Below are 13,866 nucleotides of genomic sequence, written 5' to 3'. Positions count from 1 at the left end.
CACTGGAAGGAATTGACCTCCAGGCCAATTGGCTGTGAGGATCAGCTATGTCTATAATGGAAGAACTGCTGTGCTGGAGACACCCTTATGGGGCAGGACTTGCTTCAGTGGGACTTTGCTGCTCACTGAGTCTGCCTCTTGAGTGTGTCACTTATGTATGTGAGGAGTTGAAATCTGGTGTCATCTCACACTGACCTCTAGGTACACTGGTTCCTGGATCTCCAAGGAGGTGCAAGTCAGCTGCTGTCTGAGGCCACCCAGCAGGAGCTACAGGGAGATCTGCAAATTCTTCCTCTTTGCTTGGGGTTTGGAAGTTTTGGAGCTGTCTGACCCAGCTGCAATTTGTTAGGTTAAGCTGTGAAAGGGCAGGCTATTCATATGCAAAAGCAACTGCGCACAGCTCGGGCGGGTTTGTAAATTGGGTGGGGTGGGGTCTCAGGGAATCAACAGGGCATGGCAAACAGTGATGGCTGCCAGTCAGCCATCTCTGTGTCTCCGTGTTTCCGATTCCCGCATCCCACACCCCAGCGCAGTAAACAATGATTCCTGCGTGCACCTCTGTGAGAAAGCCACCCTCACTTTCCAACCCGATGCCAGACAGTCCAGTTTCTCCACATATGAGTCTGGGTCCCCAGAGTCTCACCGGAAACTGGAGTTCAGAGCAGTCAGGAGCTTGTATCTCCCTTCCAATTGGAAAAAACAGCACACCCAGTCGCCAGCCCGATTCGCATGCGCCTCCGTACCTTTGCTTTTCTGAGCCTCTGCACCTCCTACACAGTCTCAATGAGCTTCTTTCTTTCCTTCTAGTTGTAGAACTTCTACTCTGCCAGCTTTCCTGTGGTTCTGGGTGATAGTCGTTTTGTCTTTTAGTTGTAGTTTTGGTGTGGTTGTGAGAGGCAGCACGTACAGGTGTATACCTTATGCTGCCATCTTGGTTTCTCTTACCATCTCTTATTGCCATCGTTTCATAATAGGTAGAACATTTAAGCATCCGAGGTATACAAATGACATGATCTCAGAATAAAGGGGAGTTCTTTGAATTAAACACATTTAGCTTTATAAAAACTCAATGCTCTGGCTTTATTGTTCTCATTTCACCGACGGTCATTAAAACTCCATTGTGGATTGGCACAGGTCTCCACACCTCAGCCTAGAGACAAAAGGCTGTTCATACTTTGGGATTCTGACTTTGTTGAACATATATTTCTTTGGGCTCCGACATCAGAAAGCTGGTGACCAGAGGACTAAGAATCTGGTGTTTTACTTGTAGATATTCTCAGATCTGTCACTGCTCATTGGCTCCTTCACTAGAGGGCAGTTTGGGAAGAGAAAAATGCAGACCCGCTAGTGTTGGGGCATCTGTGGGCATCTTGTGGTGAGCCAGTGGTTGGCTCGAGTGATAATCTAATTCCACATGAAGATTTTGGGATTTTCTGTGGGTTTCAGTCATTGTGCATGTGCTAGTTTCCTGTGGCTGCTATGACAAATGATCACAAAGTAGGTGGCTAACAACAACAGAAACTTACTGTCTCACAGTTCTGGAGGCTGAAGTCTGGAATCAAGGCGTCAGCAGGACCATTCTTCCGTGGAAGGCTCAAGGGAAGACTTCCTTACCCCTTGTAGCTCTTCCTGGGCTTGTAACGGCATCACTCCGACGTCTGCCTCTGTCACCACGTGGTGTGTCCCCTGTGTGTCTGAGTTTGTCTCCTCTTTTATAGGAACACCTATCATTGATTTAGGGCCCGCTTGAATCCATCTTTACTAATTACATCTGCAAAGGCTGTATTTTGAAGTGAGGTCACATTCTGAGGTTCTGGTGAACGTGAATTTGCGGGGAACCCTGTTTTGTGCTGAACTATGTTCCCTTACATTCATATGTTCAGAATATGGCTGTTTTTGGAGATAGAGCCTTTAAAAAGGTATTTAGATTAAAAATGAAGCCATTTGGCAGGCCCCAATTCAGTCTGACTGGTGTCCTTATGAGAAGAGGAGATCAGGACAGATAGGGACACCAGGGATATGTAGGCACAGGGGAAAGAACTGTGAGGACACAGCAAGAAGGCAGCCGTCTACTCGGCTGTTGTTGCTCAGTGGTTGAGCGTCGACCTATGAACGTGACCAGGAGGTCATAGTTCTATTCCTGGTCAGGGTCACATGCCTGGGTTTCAGGCTAGATCCCCAATGGGGGTGTGTGCAGAAGGCTGCCAATCAATGATTCTCTCTCATCATTGATGTTTCCATCTCTCTCCCTCTCTCTTCCTCTCTGAAAGCAATAAAAATATATTATAAAAAAAAAAAAGAAGGCAGCCATCTGCAAGCCAGGTAGAGAGATCTCAACTGATCACCTTGATCTAGGACTTCTAGCATCCAGATTGTGAGAAAATAGATTATTGTCATTTAGACCAGCGGTCGCCAACTGGTGGTCCATGAGGTTCGAAAGGTTGGCGACCACTGATTTAGACCACCCAATCTGTGGTATTTTGTTATAGCAGCCTGAGCAGACTAATACAGACACTATTCAACCCAGGACAATGCCCAGTAGCCTTTATTTTTAGCTTAGACAACCCAGTGTGTAATGGAGGGATTCCAAAATGGATTTCCAGATGTCTGTGTTATACCTGTTCCTTTGGTTGCCATTTGCTCTGCATTGATTCTGACATATGGAATAAGCATGCTGTACTTGGAGGGTGGGTTTGGAGCAAGGGAGTGAGTGAGCACTTTTACACGAGATGCTGTGAGATGGTGGCACCCAGGTAGATAAATGGAGGCCACTGTCTCAGAAGAAATCCTGCCTAAGTAAAGTATGGATTTGCCACATTGGGGGTTCTCTTTAGTCCCAGGTTCAGCTGACATATGTACCCAATTGGTGGGGGGAGGGGATGGGTATGTGAGGGGAGAGCTAGGCTGGGGGGCTGACAGCACAGGTTTCCCTGCTCCCAGCCTCATTATGGCTCTCCAGGGACCTCATTCTCAGCCAGGCCAGCCCTGCCCCCTCTCTGCACCCAGTAAACAGTTGCTGTTTGCTTCCTCATGAATATGGATTTCCATCATCCCTCCCTGTAGGGATAGATGTTGGGGGCAGAGCTGTTGAGTACATTTCCAGCCAATCACTGCCCATTAGCAGGAAAGAGCGGTGGGCATTATGCCTCTTCAGTGAGGAGCCATTTGCATTTGGTTGGGCCCAACTTTCTTTCTGAGCATCTCCGGACCCTCAGTGCACTCAATTACTCCTGTATTCGGCTCTTCCTCTGCAATGTTCGCTCGCTTTCTAAGTCTCTTGATTGGATCCCCCAAATAGCTTGGTGCTAACTACAGCTGCTTAGCATAGCCCTGGGTGGCACGTGAGAAGGCCATCAAGGCTTGGGGTGGCCGTACCAGCAGGAAACAAATACTGTTCCCTTACTGCCCATACCTTTCCCCACCACCTCCCCACCCCCCACTGAAAGAACCCCCAGTTTGGAGGCAGCAGCCCCAGTAGACAGTGGGTACATGCTCATGTACTTTGCATCTTTGTAGAGGAGGCTGGAGGCTCTTCTGTGCCCAGTGACTGTGTTGGTTTCTTGACTGCTTTGCAGGGGTGGGGGGATCTGTGGGGTCTGGCACTGATAGAAACTGAGTTTCCCTTACCACGTCCACTGCTGAGAAAGGGGAGAGGTGGGTCTGAGGATAGCCCATTGGGAGAGTGCTCTCCCCTCCTGTCCAGGACATGCCATGGAGTCACTGGGCCATGAGGGAAAAAGAAGCTGACCTGGGAGCAGGCATTTCCACATCCTGGCCACAAATCCTCCTAAACCTGTGAAGAAAATGTGGGAAGAACTGAGGGTCTCTGTCTGGCAGGATCACGTTCATGCGGAGCCCCTCTGCTGCCTACCATCCTCTGGAAAGCCCTTGCCCAGGGTCACAAACATTTGTTTGCTCTTGTTAAGGTTGGAGCCATTCCCCCTCTGTCCTCTGGGCATCGCCTGTGCGCCCCTCTCCCCTCTGCTGGGTTGCAGGCATGATGTTTTGTTTTGTTTTCTTCTTTCCTTTCGCCTCTTTAAGAAAATGAAAGTGAGCACCTGAGAAAGAGAGAGAGAGAGAGGGAGGCAGAGGGGGGGAAGAGGCTGTGAGAACCGAACAATCCAAGAACCATAAAGGAAGGTTACCTGTATGTTTGTCAACAAGACAAAATAAACAAGAGAAGAAGAAGAAAAAAAAAGGGACAGCAGTCAAAGGCAATCAAATATGTATTTAATTAAAGCAAACATAAAAATAAAAGTTGCATGTTGAATCAATAAACAGCACTTTTTTCTACATGCATTTTGAACAAGACAGATCAGAATCTTGCATGATGAAGACATAATGTGTCATAATAATTAGGAACACAGACAAAAGAACAGCTAATCAGCATGCAAATGTATGCAGTTGTGGTGATTCAGATGAGGCAGATTTCTACCTCTTTTTTGCTTGATTCATCTTCATTGCTAATCATCTGAAGGCTGCCAAATGTTCACTGACACTAATGTATTATAGGTCAAGAGAGGCAGGTCTTCACCTATTACCCCCCCGAACAATACGCTTCCCTTCCCTGTTTCCTCTTCAGGATTCTCAGCAATCACTGCCAGATGCAATCAGACTCCTTGAATAGGAGCAACTGAGGCTTGTTTGTGGCTCGGATTCATTAGAATCAGGAGGCTGAAGAAAGGAATAAATTACTTAATTGCACAAAAAAGTTGCAGCCAAAGTGATGGTGAGAGAAAGTGATTGTGTAGCTACACATTAGGCCACTCTTGGAATGGGGCGTCTTAGAATAGCTGGTAGTTTGGCCTCACAGATTCAGACAGATTTGGGTGTCCTCCAAAACAGATGGCTCCTCGTACCGTCTATTCTTCTCTTTGTCAGGTTGCACCATTTATTTGATCTTGGTCCCTCTCTGATGCTGGTTGTATTAGTTGTAACACAAATATGCATTCAGATCATACCCATTTAGTCTGGCCTCTCCCAACTTTTATTCTTCTTCATCCTTTTTTTCCCCCTTTTTTTAATTTTGAGGAGATGACCAAGTTGAATGAAAGCCTTGTTATCACCTCTTGAATGTTCTTTCGCATGAGATGCTGGAAATGGGAAGATCCCACAAGGCTGAGTGCAGGGACATGAAACCCAGTCTGAGCCGAGGAGGGAGGAGCTGCCCACTGGGGCAAAGAAATAAAGAAATCTCTCTGTTTTTCAGCCACCAGGATACCTTTCTTGCCTCAGACTAACTCTTAATCTGTGTAGTTTTTTGTTTTGTTGTTGTTGTTTTTTAAATAAAAAGCTCACTATTCATCAGCGCTGTTCACATAGAACTGAGGAAGAAGAAACAAAACCACACGGGACAGTCTCACAAACGCGTCCCCCCTTTTCTCTGACGCTCCGGCCTGTGTGACCAGCCCTGGGGCCTCTGTCTCAGGCCTTCCACTCAGGTTGTTGGTCATGTGCCCGGCTTGTGGGTGGTCTGAAGGTCTCGAAGAAGGAACTTCCTTTTCTCTATGAAGTCCCTGCATGGCGAGTAGTTGAGTGTCTCTGTGTGTGTCTGTGTGAGTCTGCGTGTGGGTGGATGTTAGGGGAAGAGGCCCTGGCAAGAAGAAATTGGGAAAGAAATCACTATGATTGTTCTATTTGGGAAAAAAATTAAAAGAATTCAGAAAGGGAGGGGACTTTTCTGGTACTGAGGAAAAAGTAATTGGCAAAAGTAATGGGCTAAACCCAGGTTAGTTCTGACACTTCTCCCTCAGCCTCCTTCGCTCTGCTGTTCCTCTGCCTGCCAGTCCCTCCCCCAGATCTCTCTGATCTGGTCGTCTCATCACTCGGCCTCGCATCAATTCCATGTCCTCAAAGGTGCCAGTTCTTCCCTCCACAAGTCAATTAGTGGTCGCCCTTCCACCTCCACCTCTGTCTTGTTACCATGCTTTTATTTCCTTCATAGTTTTTACTATTATCTGAAATTTCTTTGCACAAATATTATTTACTTTTATTTACCTGTATATTATCCATTGACTCCATAAGAAGGTGGGTTTTGTGAGGGTAGAACTATTATCTCTCTCTGTTTTAGTCCCATATCCCCAGTGTCTACAGCTGGATCTGGCCTTCAGAAGGCATGTGATCCAGCCTGGTTGGTGTGGCTCAGTGGTTGAGCATCGACCTATGAACCAGGAGGTCACAGTTTCATTCCCTGTCAGGGCACATGCCCGGGTTGCAGGCTCGATCTCAAGTAGGGAGTGTGCAGGAGGCAGCCAATCAATGATTCTCTCTCATCATTGATGTTTCTATCTCCTTCTCCCTCTCCCTTTCTTTCTGAAATAAGTAAAAATATATTTAAAATAAAAGAAGGTATGCGATCTATATGCTGCCCAGAGGTCAGAACACATTAACTGTCAACTCCAAGAGGTTGCTCAAGTTATCTTCCTGAGCTGTGATATAGCAGCAAACTTTTCTGGTACTTGTTTTTTAAAATTTTTTGTTAATCCTCACCTGAGGATTCCATTGATTTTTAGAGAGATTGGGAGGGAGAGTAGGAGGGAGAGAGAGAGAGAGAGAGAGAGAGAGAGAGAGAGAGAGAGAGAGAGAGAGAGAAATATCAATGTGAGAGAGACACATTGATTGGTTGCCTCCCTAGGCTGCAACCGAGGTATGTGCCCATGACCAGAATCGAACCTTGGGACCCTTAGGTCGGTGCTCTAGCCACTAAGCAAAACTGGCAAGGGTGCCCAAACCCCTTTTTAAGTCTAAGGCTCATTTGATGGGTAATCAAACGAGACAGTGAATTCCTGGAAAGGGAAGCCATTTCTTTTCCCAAATTCGTCCTCTGTGCTGTGTCCACCTTGTACGAGCCATCTCTACGCTTCTGTGCTGACCTCTGGGTGGGAGTGGGACTGGCTGGGAAGTCTGGGAGATGTGAGTAGAGTGAGGAGGAGGGAGAGTTGAGAAGAGAAGGGAAATGAGGAAAGAAATACATTCTAGACGGGGAGGGTTAGAGGCTCCTGGAGGCTTGCCTCACAAACCTAAAGAGACCACGCGAGTTAGGGACACTGCCCATGGACTCCACAATGGCCAAAGTACCGAGTGAAGTGCTGGGTTGATTTCTATTAAGTACCGGTAAGTGGACGTGGGCTAATTGCCTTTTTCCAGGAGCTGAATAAACCAAGACAGTCACATGGAAAGGCATTTCCTCCCCTGCTTGGATCACGCCCTTTAAAAATCTGCATGACACTGACCAGGGTCCAGGTGCTGAGTCCATCCCTCAGCCCTGACCCCTGGCGGACCAGGGCTAGCTGTTGCTTTTCCGGGGAAGTGGAGGAGAAATAATTTTCTGCTCGTTTAGAGTACCACCTGGGCCATTCAAAGCAAAATAAGTTCTGTGTGTGTGTGTGTGTGTGTGTGTGTGTGTGTGTGTGTGTCCGGGAACCTGCCATGACTGATATAAATGGAAATTGGATTCATCTTGGGGCTTGTTTGTCTTTCTCCCTCATTCCAGTTGGAAGGATTCCTTTCTCCCAGGAAGCTCAGCAAGGCAGCTCCCAATGGCCTTGATCTCATTTCCAACTTCAGGGAGCCCATGGGGTCACAGATTTATTGGGAGTGGGGAGTGGCATGGGGGGCGGGTCTGCCATGAGCGGCTCAGCTCCGGGCATTTTAATTCCATGTGGAGTTGGCAGGGAGAAGGCCAGAGCAGGCCCCCAGCCATCTAATCCCTTATCGCGAGGGCCCCAGCTCCATGCCAAGAACTCGACTTTCTGAGAATGGCTGTCGTCTTGGGGGCGGCTCTCATCTCTGCAGGAAGCCAGCAGGCAGAATGGACACCACCAGATCGAGCCTTCTGTAGCCAGTCCAGAGGCATCTGATTTGTGTGTTTTTTTTTTCGGGTCCACATAAGCCTCCAATCCCTTCATCAGAACAAAGCTGAACTTGCCCACTCCCCGGCTGGCGGAGATCGCTGTCTTAGGCTCCTTGGAAAAAGCTCCATGGTTACCTTTCTTTCCCTTTTCCTTAGATCTTTTTGTTTGTTTGTTTGTTTTCTTTCTCATAAAGTAAGAAAGACCTTCTTCTATTGGGGTCTCCCCGTTGGAGCCCCGGCCTCTCCCTCCTGCCTCGCCTTTCACATCCGTGTCTGAGGGAAGGAGCCGATCTCCGTGCCAGCGAGTGAAACCTTGGCACCCTCTCAAAGAAACCTGAAGAGAGAAGGGTTCAAGAGGGAGGTCACTTTATGCGGAAAAGCGCCCGCCACAGAGCCCTCCACCAAGCCTGTCTGAGGGCCCCTTGTGGGTATTGTGTCCCCGCTGGCTCCTTTACCCATTACTTTAAACGGACCCAAGGAGAAGGTTTCTGTGGGATGTAGGAGCAGCCTAACCCCACTCCCCTCCCACCGTGTCCGCTCTGGATTTGGGATTTTAGTCTCAGAAAGCCCCATTTCCCCTAACGGCCACGTGAGTTCACCAAGCCTTTGCCTGGGAATGCCATAACCAACTGGCCTCTCTGTTCAGGTCTCAGGTTAGTGTTGCTTTAGCACAAATATTACTTGTTTTTCAAAAAATTGAAAATTACTTGTTTAAATTTTTTTTTTTTTTTTTTGCCAGACACTGGGGAATCAGATAATTAAATCATTAGCCTGTTGGAGTCCAGTAGGGAAGAAACACATAAGCAATTAACTTGCAGTATGGCGTGCGAGGTGGCTGTCTGTCTGTGGCTTAGACTGGAGGTGTCCAGAGAGAAGCTCTTCCTGTCCAGCACCTGGTCCACATGCAGGTGGGGTGGTTAAGGGCTCACGGATCCTGAGGATGGATGGCCCCACACTCCTCAGACTCGGGGGCAGGGCAATTGGTGGTGCTGAGGCCCAGTTGGTGTGACTATTGTAAGAACAGAGATCTACTCCAAACCCCTTCTGATTCCACGCATACAGGGTGGTGACCAGTTTGGAGGGTGGAGAAGGAAATTTCCATGACGTCATGGGTACAGGGTGCTGTCTACTTGCCCCCCTCCTTCTCTTGAGAAGGTGACTGGTGAGGACTCCATGGCTTAAATGTCCAGCTCTTGTGTTTGAATGTTTTCATTTTCTCCTGGGATTAGGAGAGTTTCTTGTGGCATCAGCAGCTACTTTCAGAAGTAATTGCTAAAGCGAGAGGAGATCAGATTTCTGTGGAGCAGTTCACAAGCCAGGGAGACTACTGGGGAAGCTGAATCAGAAGGTGACATGTTCCCTTGGCACCTGGAGGGAGGAACAGAGATGAGGTGGTGGATTGGAGGTTGGCTTTTTGTCATTTGAAGAAAAAATTAGAGAAATAAGCATTTAGCCATTGCTATGCCCATGCAAGGAGGTGAACCAGTGTACCTCTGGGGGGGTAGTGGCCTGGCACAGGTGACTCATGAACTAAAGTTTCTCTGTTTTAAAAGAAAGTTTCTCTGTTTTCACGATGGATGGAGGATTCATGTCTAAGAAGAAGGTTGGACTTGAACTCTAGGTGCCCATCCAACTCTTAACGTTCTACTTGTCCATGAATTAATCAACGACATTGATTGGGTGCCCACTCCATGTAGGAGGATCCTCTGGGTGCTGCCCTTCTCAGCTGTGGGTGGGCACCTTCCTCTGGTTGGAGCTGAAAACTTGGACTAGGAAATGAGAGCGATGTGGTAACAGTATTGGGTGGTGGGGTCAAAGGCATCTTAAATTCAGGCTGGGCAATTATTAATTCAACAACCAAGTATCATGGGCCTCGCCCAGTGTTATTGCAAAGCGATGGGGATGAAGGAGATGAATGAGGGCCTGCGGAGGGCCTGTGTGATGAGGCTGGGCAGAGTTAGAGCAAGGCCTCTGCACCTGAGTCCCCTCCATACTCTCCCGTGTCTGTTACTGTTTGGGGGCTGGTATGTCAGCCGCTGGGGAGGGAAGTTGATGGTGTTGCTGTTATTTGGTTTTGAAGGGGGCCATGACTTTTGTGTAAAACGGAGGTGAAAAGGCTGTGGTCCTTTTGTGTGGCCCTGGCACTACGTCACCCTTCAATTCTCTAAAGGCTCCTGAGGAACTCCTGCCGGCAGACGACCCCGTGGCCTCTCTCCTGGCCCCTCCCTCGCAGCCCGCCCAGGCTGCCTTTGTTTTGACATCTTTTTACTCTCCTCTCCATGTTTCCTGTTTTCATGGATCTTCCCCTTCTGCTGTATTTTTCCTGTGTCTGTTTGGTCTCCCAGATGTTGTAGCCACTGGTTATTTTGGTAGCTATGTGGGCATCACAAGATCTAAAAAATAAAAAAGACAATGGAAAAATTTTATATTGGAAAAAAAAATTTCCGTACATGTGTCCCAGGTTGCATAATGGACCATCCCAAGGTTTCCAATGCATAGCCTGGGTGTTATAACGATAGAAACCAACCAACTGAAGTGCAGTAAACTCAATGGAAATGCTCACAATTCTTTCACATTATGCTGCTTCCTTGAAGCACATCACAGTACCCCGCTGAATTAAATTTATTAGGTATCCCTGGAGTTCTATAGTTAGGTGTGGCAGTTCACAGACCTTTCTAACACTCTTCTCCACTTGCTGTCATGCAGGAGAAAACCTTTAATGCAGCGATCCAGTCAGATGGGGGTGGAGGCCGTGCTTGTACGAACGTGCAGAATAAAGGCAATGCCACAGAAGACATATGCTGCTCTGATGGGGACTCTAATAGGTCTCTGGCACTGGGACGGCCAACAGCGCCTGGGAATCTGGCCTGAGAAAGGCCTATAGGAAGAGTCTCATTAGTAATTCTGTGTGGGCCAGCTCCTGCAGGTAGGTGAACTCTTTCCTCAGACACCATTTAGTCAGCTCCTCGGCAGGGAGCTGTGTTGGTGGCATGGCTGGCCCGTGAACGCCTCTCTGTGTGAAGGGGTGTCTTCTCTCTGTCCTGACCACAGACCACATGCCATTCCAGAAGGCCGGCCTCCGATGGTGTGGCAGGACACCTTGCTCCTTACATCCCACTCTTCCATACCCACCGTGGGATGGATCCAGCATAGCAGTTGGCATGTAATAATTGACAAAAAGACACCAGTCCCTCTGTAGATTTTCCCACCGCTCCATGGGCTAGGTAGGGGAGGTATTTTATCTTGTTTGGTTGGAAAAAAACTCAGGGCTCCAAGAGGCCAAGGGACACAGCTGAGAGAGAAAGGGCTGAAAGTCAGGCCTTGGGAGTTCTAACTGGGTCTCTTCCTGTTCTTGAGCCCCTCACCTCACTTCCAATCAATGGGAAAGTCTTATTCATTCTATCTCCCAAGTTATTTCTCTAATCCATTTCTTTCTTTCTTTCTTTCTTTCTTTCTTTCTTTCTTTCTTTCTTTCTTTCTTTCTTTCTTTCTTTCTTTCTTTCTTTCTTTCTTTCTTTCACAATCATAGGTGACCCTTACTTAGGCCGATAGTTACATAGTTAAAGAGAAACAGCTCTTCTATCATTGGGTGTAGACCCTCAAGTCTCTACAAGGAGACTTTCCCAGTGATTGGAGCCAGCCCACTGGTCCTGCACATTTATTGTCATACTAGAGGCCCAGTTCACGAATTCGTGCACTGGTGGGGTCCAGCTGGCTCGCCCCAAATGGGGCTGATGGGGGTCAGCTGGCCAGGGGGAGGGGCCATGGGAGGTTGGCCTGCTAGCCCCACTTCCAATTGAGGTGGGAGGCCGATCGGGGGCTGGGCCAGCTGGGGGAGGGGCTGTGGGAGGTTGGCCTGCTGGTCCTGTCCCCGGTTGGGGTAGGGGGGGTGCCGATTGGGGGCCAGGCCAGCCGGGGGGAGGGGCCACAGGATGTTGGCCAGCCGGCCCCGCCCCTGGTTGGAGTGGGGTTGTTGTTGAGGTGCCAGGCTGGCCGGGGTGGTGCCGCCGGAGGTTGGCTGACCAGCCTCGCCCCAATTGGGCCCATTGACCAGCACAGTGCATGTCATAGTGACTGGTCATTCTGGTAATTCTGGTCGTTCTGGTTGCTTGGCTTTTATATATATACATTTGTGACCATAATTCCTGGTATTTTTTCATTACATGGAGATCTACATTTCCTAAAAGTGAAAAGCTGAAGTTGGTGGGAAGAATGCCATGAATTAAGGGACAAGCGTGATGTGTCACTATATTAAGGGTATAAGACTTACCGATGTGGTGATGGTCTCATGTTTAGTGAAAGCATCCATGTCTGTCACCTCATATACATAAGAGACTTCAGTTGATCTGCAAAGTAATCAATCTCACTCAGTGAATTATCTAGCTGTGTTGAAATATCTTGTGAGGTGTTCAGGGTGAGAGTTTCAGATGTGTGTGCATGTGGTTTTTGTTTTGGTTGCTTGGTTTTCTGCAGCTTCATGAGAAGTGTAGCTGTGGGAATGTTCCTGAGCTCTTGTCCTACGTCCCTGTGATGCTCCATGTTGCAGATCAGGGACATTTTGACAACAGAAAGGACTGGCTTTTTAATGGTGAATAGGAGACACTTGCTGGAGAACTTCAAGAGCAGGATTGACACACCTCTTGGGCTCCAAAAGGGAAGCAGACAGAACACTCTTCCAATTTCAGGATGATAAGAATAGCGGGAGCATTTACTGAGGTCAGGCCCCTGTTCCTATGAATCATCTCCTTTAATCTTTACAACCACTCCATGAGGTGGACTCTATAATCTTCATTTTCTAGATGAGGAAACTGAGGCACAGAAAGGTTGACCGCTGGCCCAAGATCACACAGTTGATGCTAAATTTTCTCACATTTGGGAACACATCGATTAAGTTTTTCTCATATATGATTCTTTTTTTTTTTTTTTTTTTAGGTTTTTTTTTTTTTTTTTAATTTCTTTATTGATTAAGGTGTCACATATTTGTCCTCATCCCCCCATTCCCATCCCCCCCCTCTCCCCACGCATGCCCCAATCCCCTGTTGAACTTAACCGTTGGATAGGCTTATATGCATGCATACAGGTCCTTTGGTTGAACTCTCCCCCTCCCCCCACCCTCCCCCTACCCTCCCCTATCCTCCCTCTGAGGCCCGATAGTCCGATCGATGCCTCCTTGATTCTGGTTCTGTTCTTGTTCCTCAGTCTATGTTGTTCATCATTTCCTCTGGATGAATGAGATAAAATGTCACTAGATATATACTAATAAGAACTGAATGTGAGACGAGCAATAATATTTATGCTGACAGGCAAGTGAATCAATCTGTAGCGAGCTTCCCCCTGGACCAACAGTTCTTTTGAGACCCAATTTCGATGTCCAGTAGTTCCTTATGTGTACATGTCAGCACTGACCCCTCAGCTCTGGATGGTGGACAAATGGTGGTAATGGAGGTCCGACTCCCTCTGGTTTGGTCTCGGCCGAACCCAGGGGCACGGCGTCACCCAGACTAAGGGGCACGTGGCCTCACCCATACCCAAGGGGCGCGTGGTCTCACCCGGGCCTGGGACCCAGCCTCACCCGGATGGATCCAGGGGCGCACGGCCTCACCCGGACACAGGATCTGGCTTCACCCGTACCCAGGGACGCTTGGCCTCTCCCAGACCCAGGGGCACGTGGCCTCACCCGGGCTTAGTTGCACAAGGCCTCACCTGGATCCAGGGACACATGGTCTCACCCAGACCCAGGAACGTTTGGCCACTCCCAGACCCAGGGCCACTTGGGCTCACCCGGGCCTAGGTGCACGAGGCCTCATCCGGATCCAGGGACGCATGGTCTCACCCGGACCCAGGGACGCTTGGCCTCTCCCAGACCCAGGGCCACTTGGGCTCACCCGGGCCTAGGTGCACGAGGCCTCACCCGGATCCTGGGACACATGGTCTCACCCGGACCCAGGGACGCTTGGCCTCTCCCAGACCCAGGGCCACTTGGGCTCACCCGGGCCTAGGTGCACGAGGCCTCA

The 13,866-nt window shown here is 48.7% G+C and overlaps 1 protein-coding gene across 2 annotated transcripts in view; it reads left to right on the top strand.

Annotated features, from left to right (window-relative positions):
- Positions 1–13,866, top strand: part of RPS6KC1 (ribosomal protein S6 kinase C1) — a 238,026-nt gene that overhangs the window by 187,417 nt on the left and 36,743 nt on the right. The window contains exon 16 of one of the 2 annotated variants that reach the window (XR_008555067.1): positions 10,559–10,704. The exons of the other annotated variant lie outside the window; for it this stretch is intronic. The gene's annotated coding sequence lies outside the window, so the exon portion shown is untranslated. Of the gene's footprint in view, positions 1–10,558; positions 10,705–13,866 lie in introns of those variants that run through there. 2 annotated transcript variants of the gene reach the window in all.

This window comes from Eptesicus fuscus, chromosome 22 (genome assembly GCF_027574615.1).
Source record: "Eptesicus fuscus isolate TK198812 chromosome 22, DD_ASM_mEF_20220401, whole genome shotgun sequence".
Taxonomy (NCBI): domain Eukaryota; kingdom Metazoa; phylum Chordata; class Mammalia; order Chiroptera; family Vespertilionidae; genus Eptesicus; species Eptesicus fuscus.
Note: the sequence above shows the minus strand (reverse complement) of the source record. Positions and strands in the feature narration are given on the sequence as shown.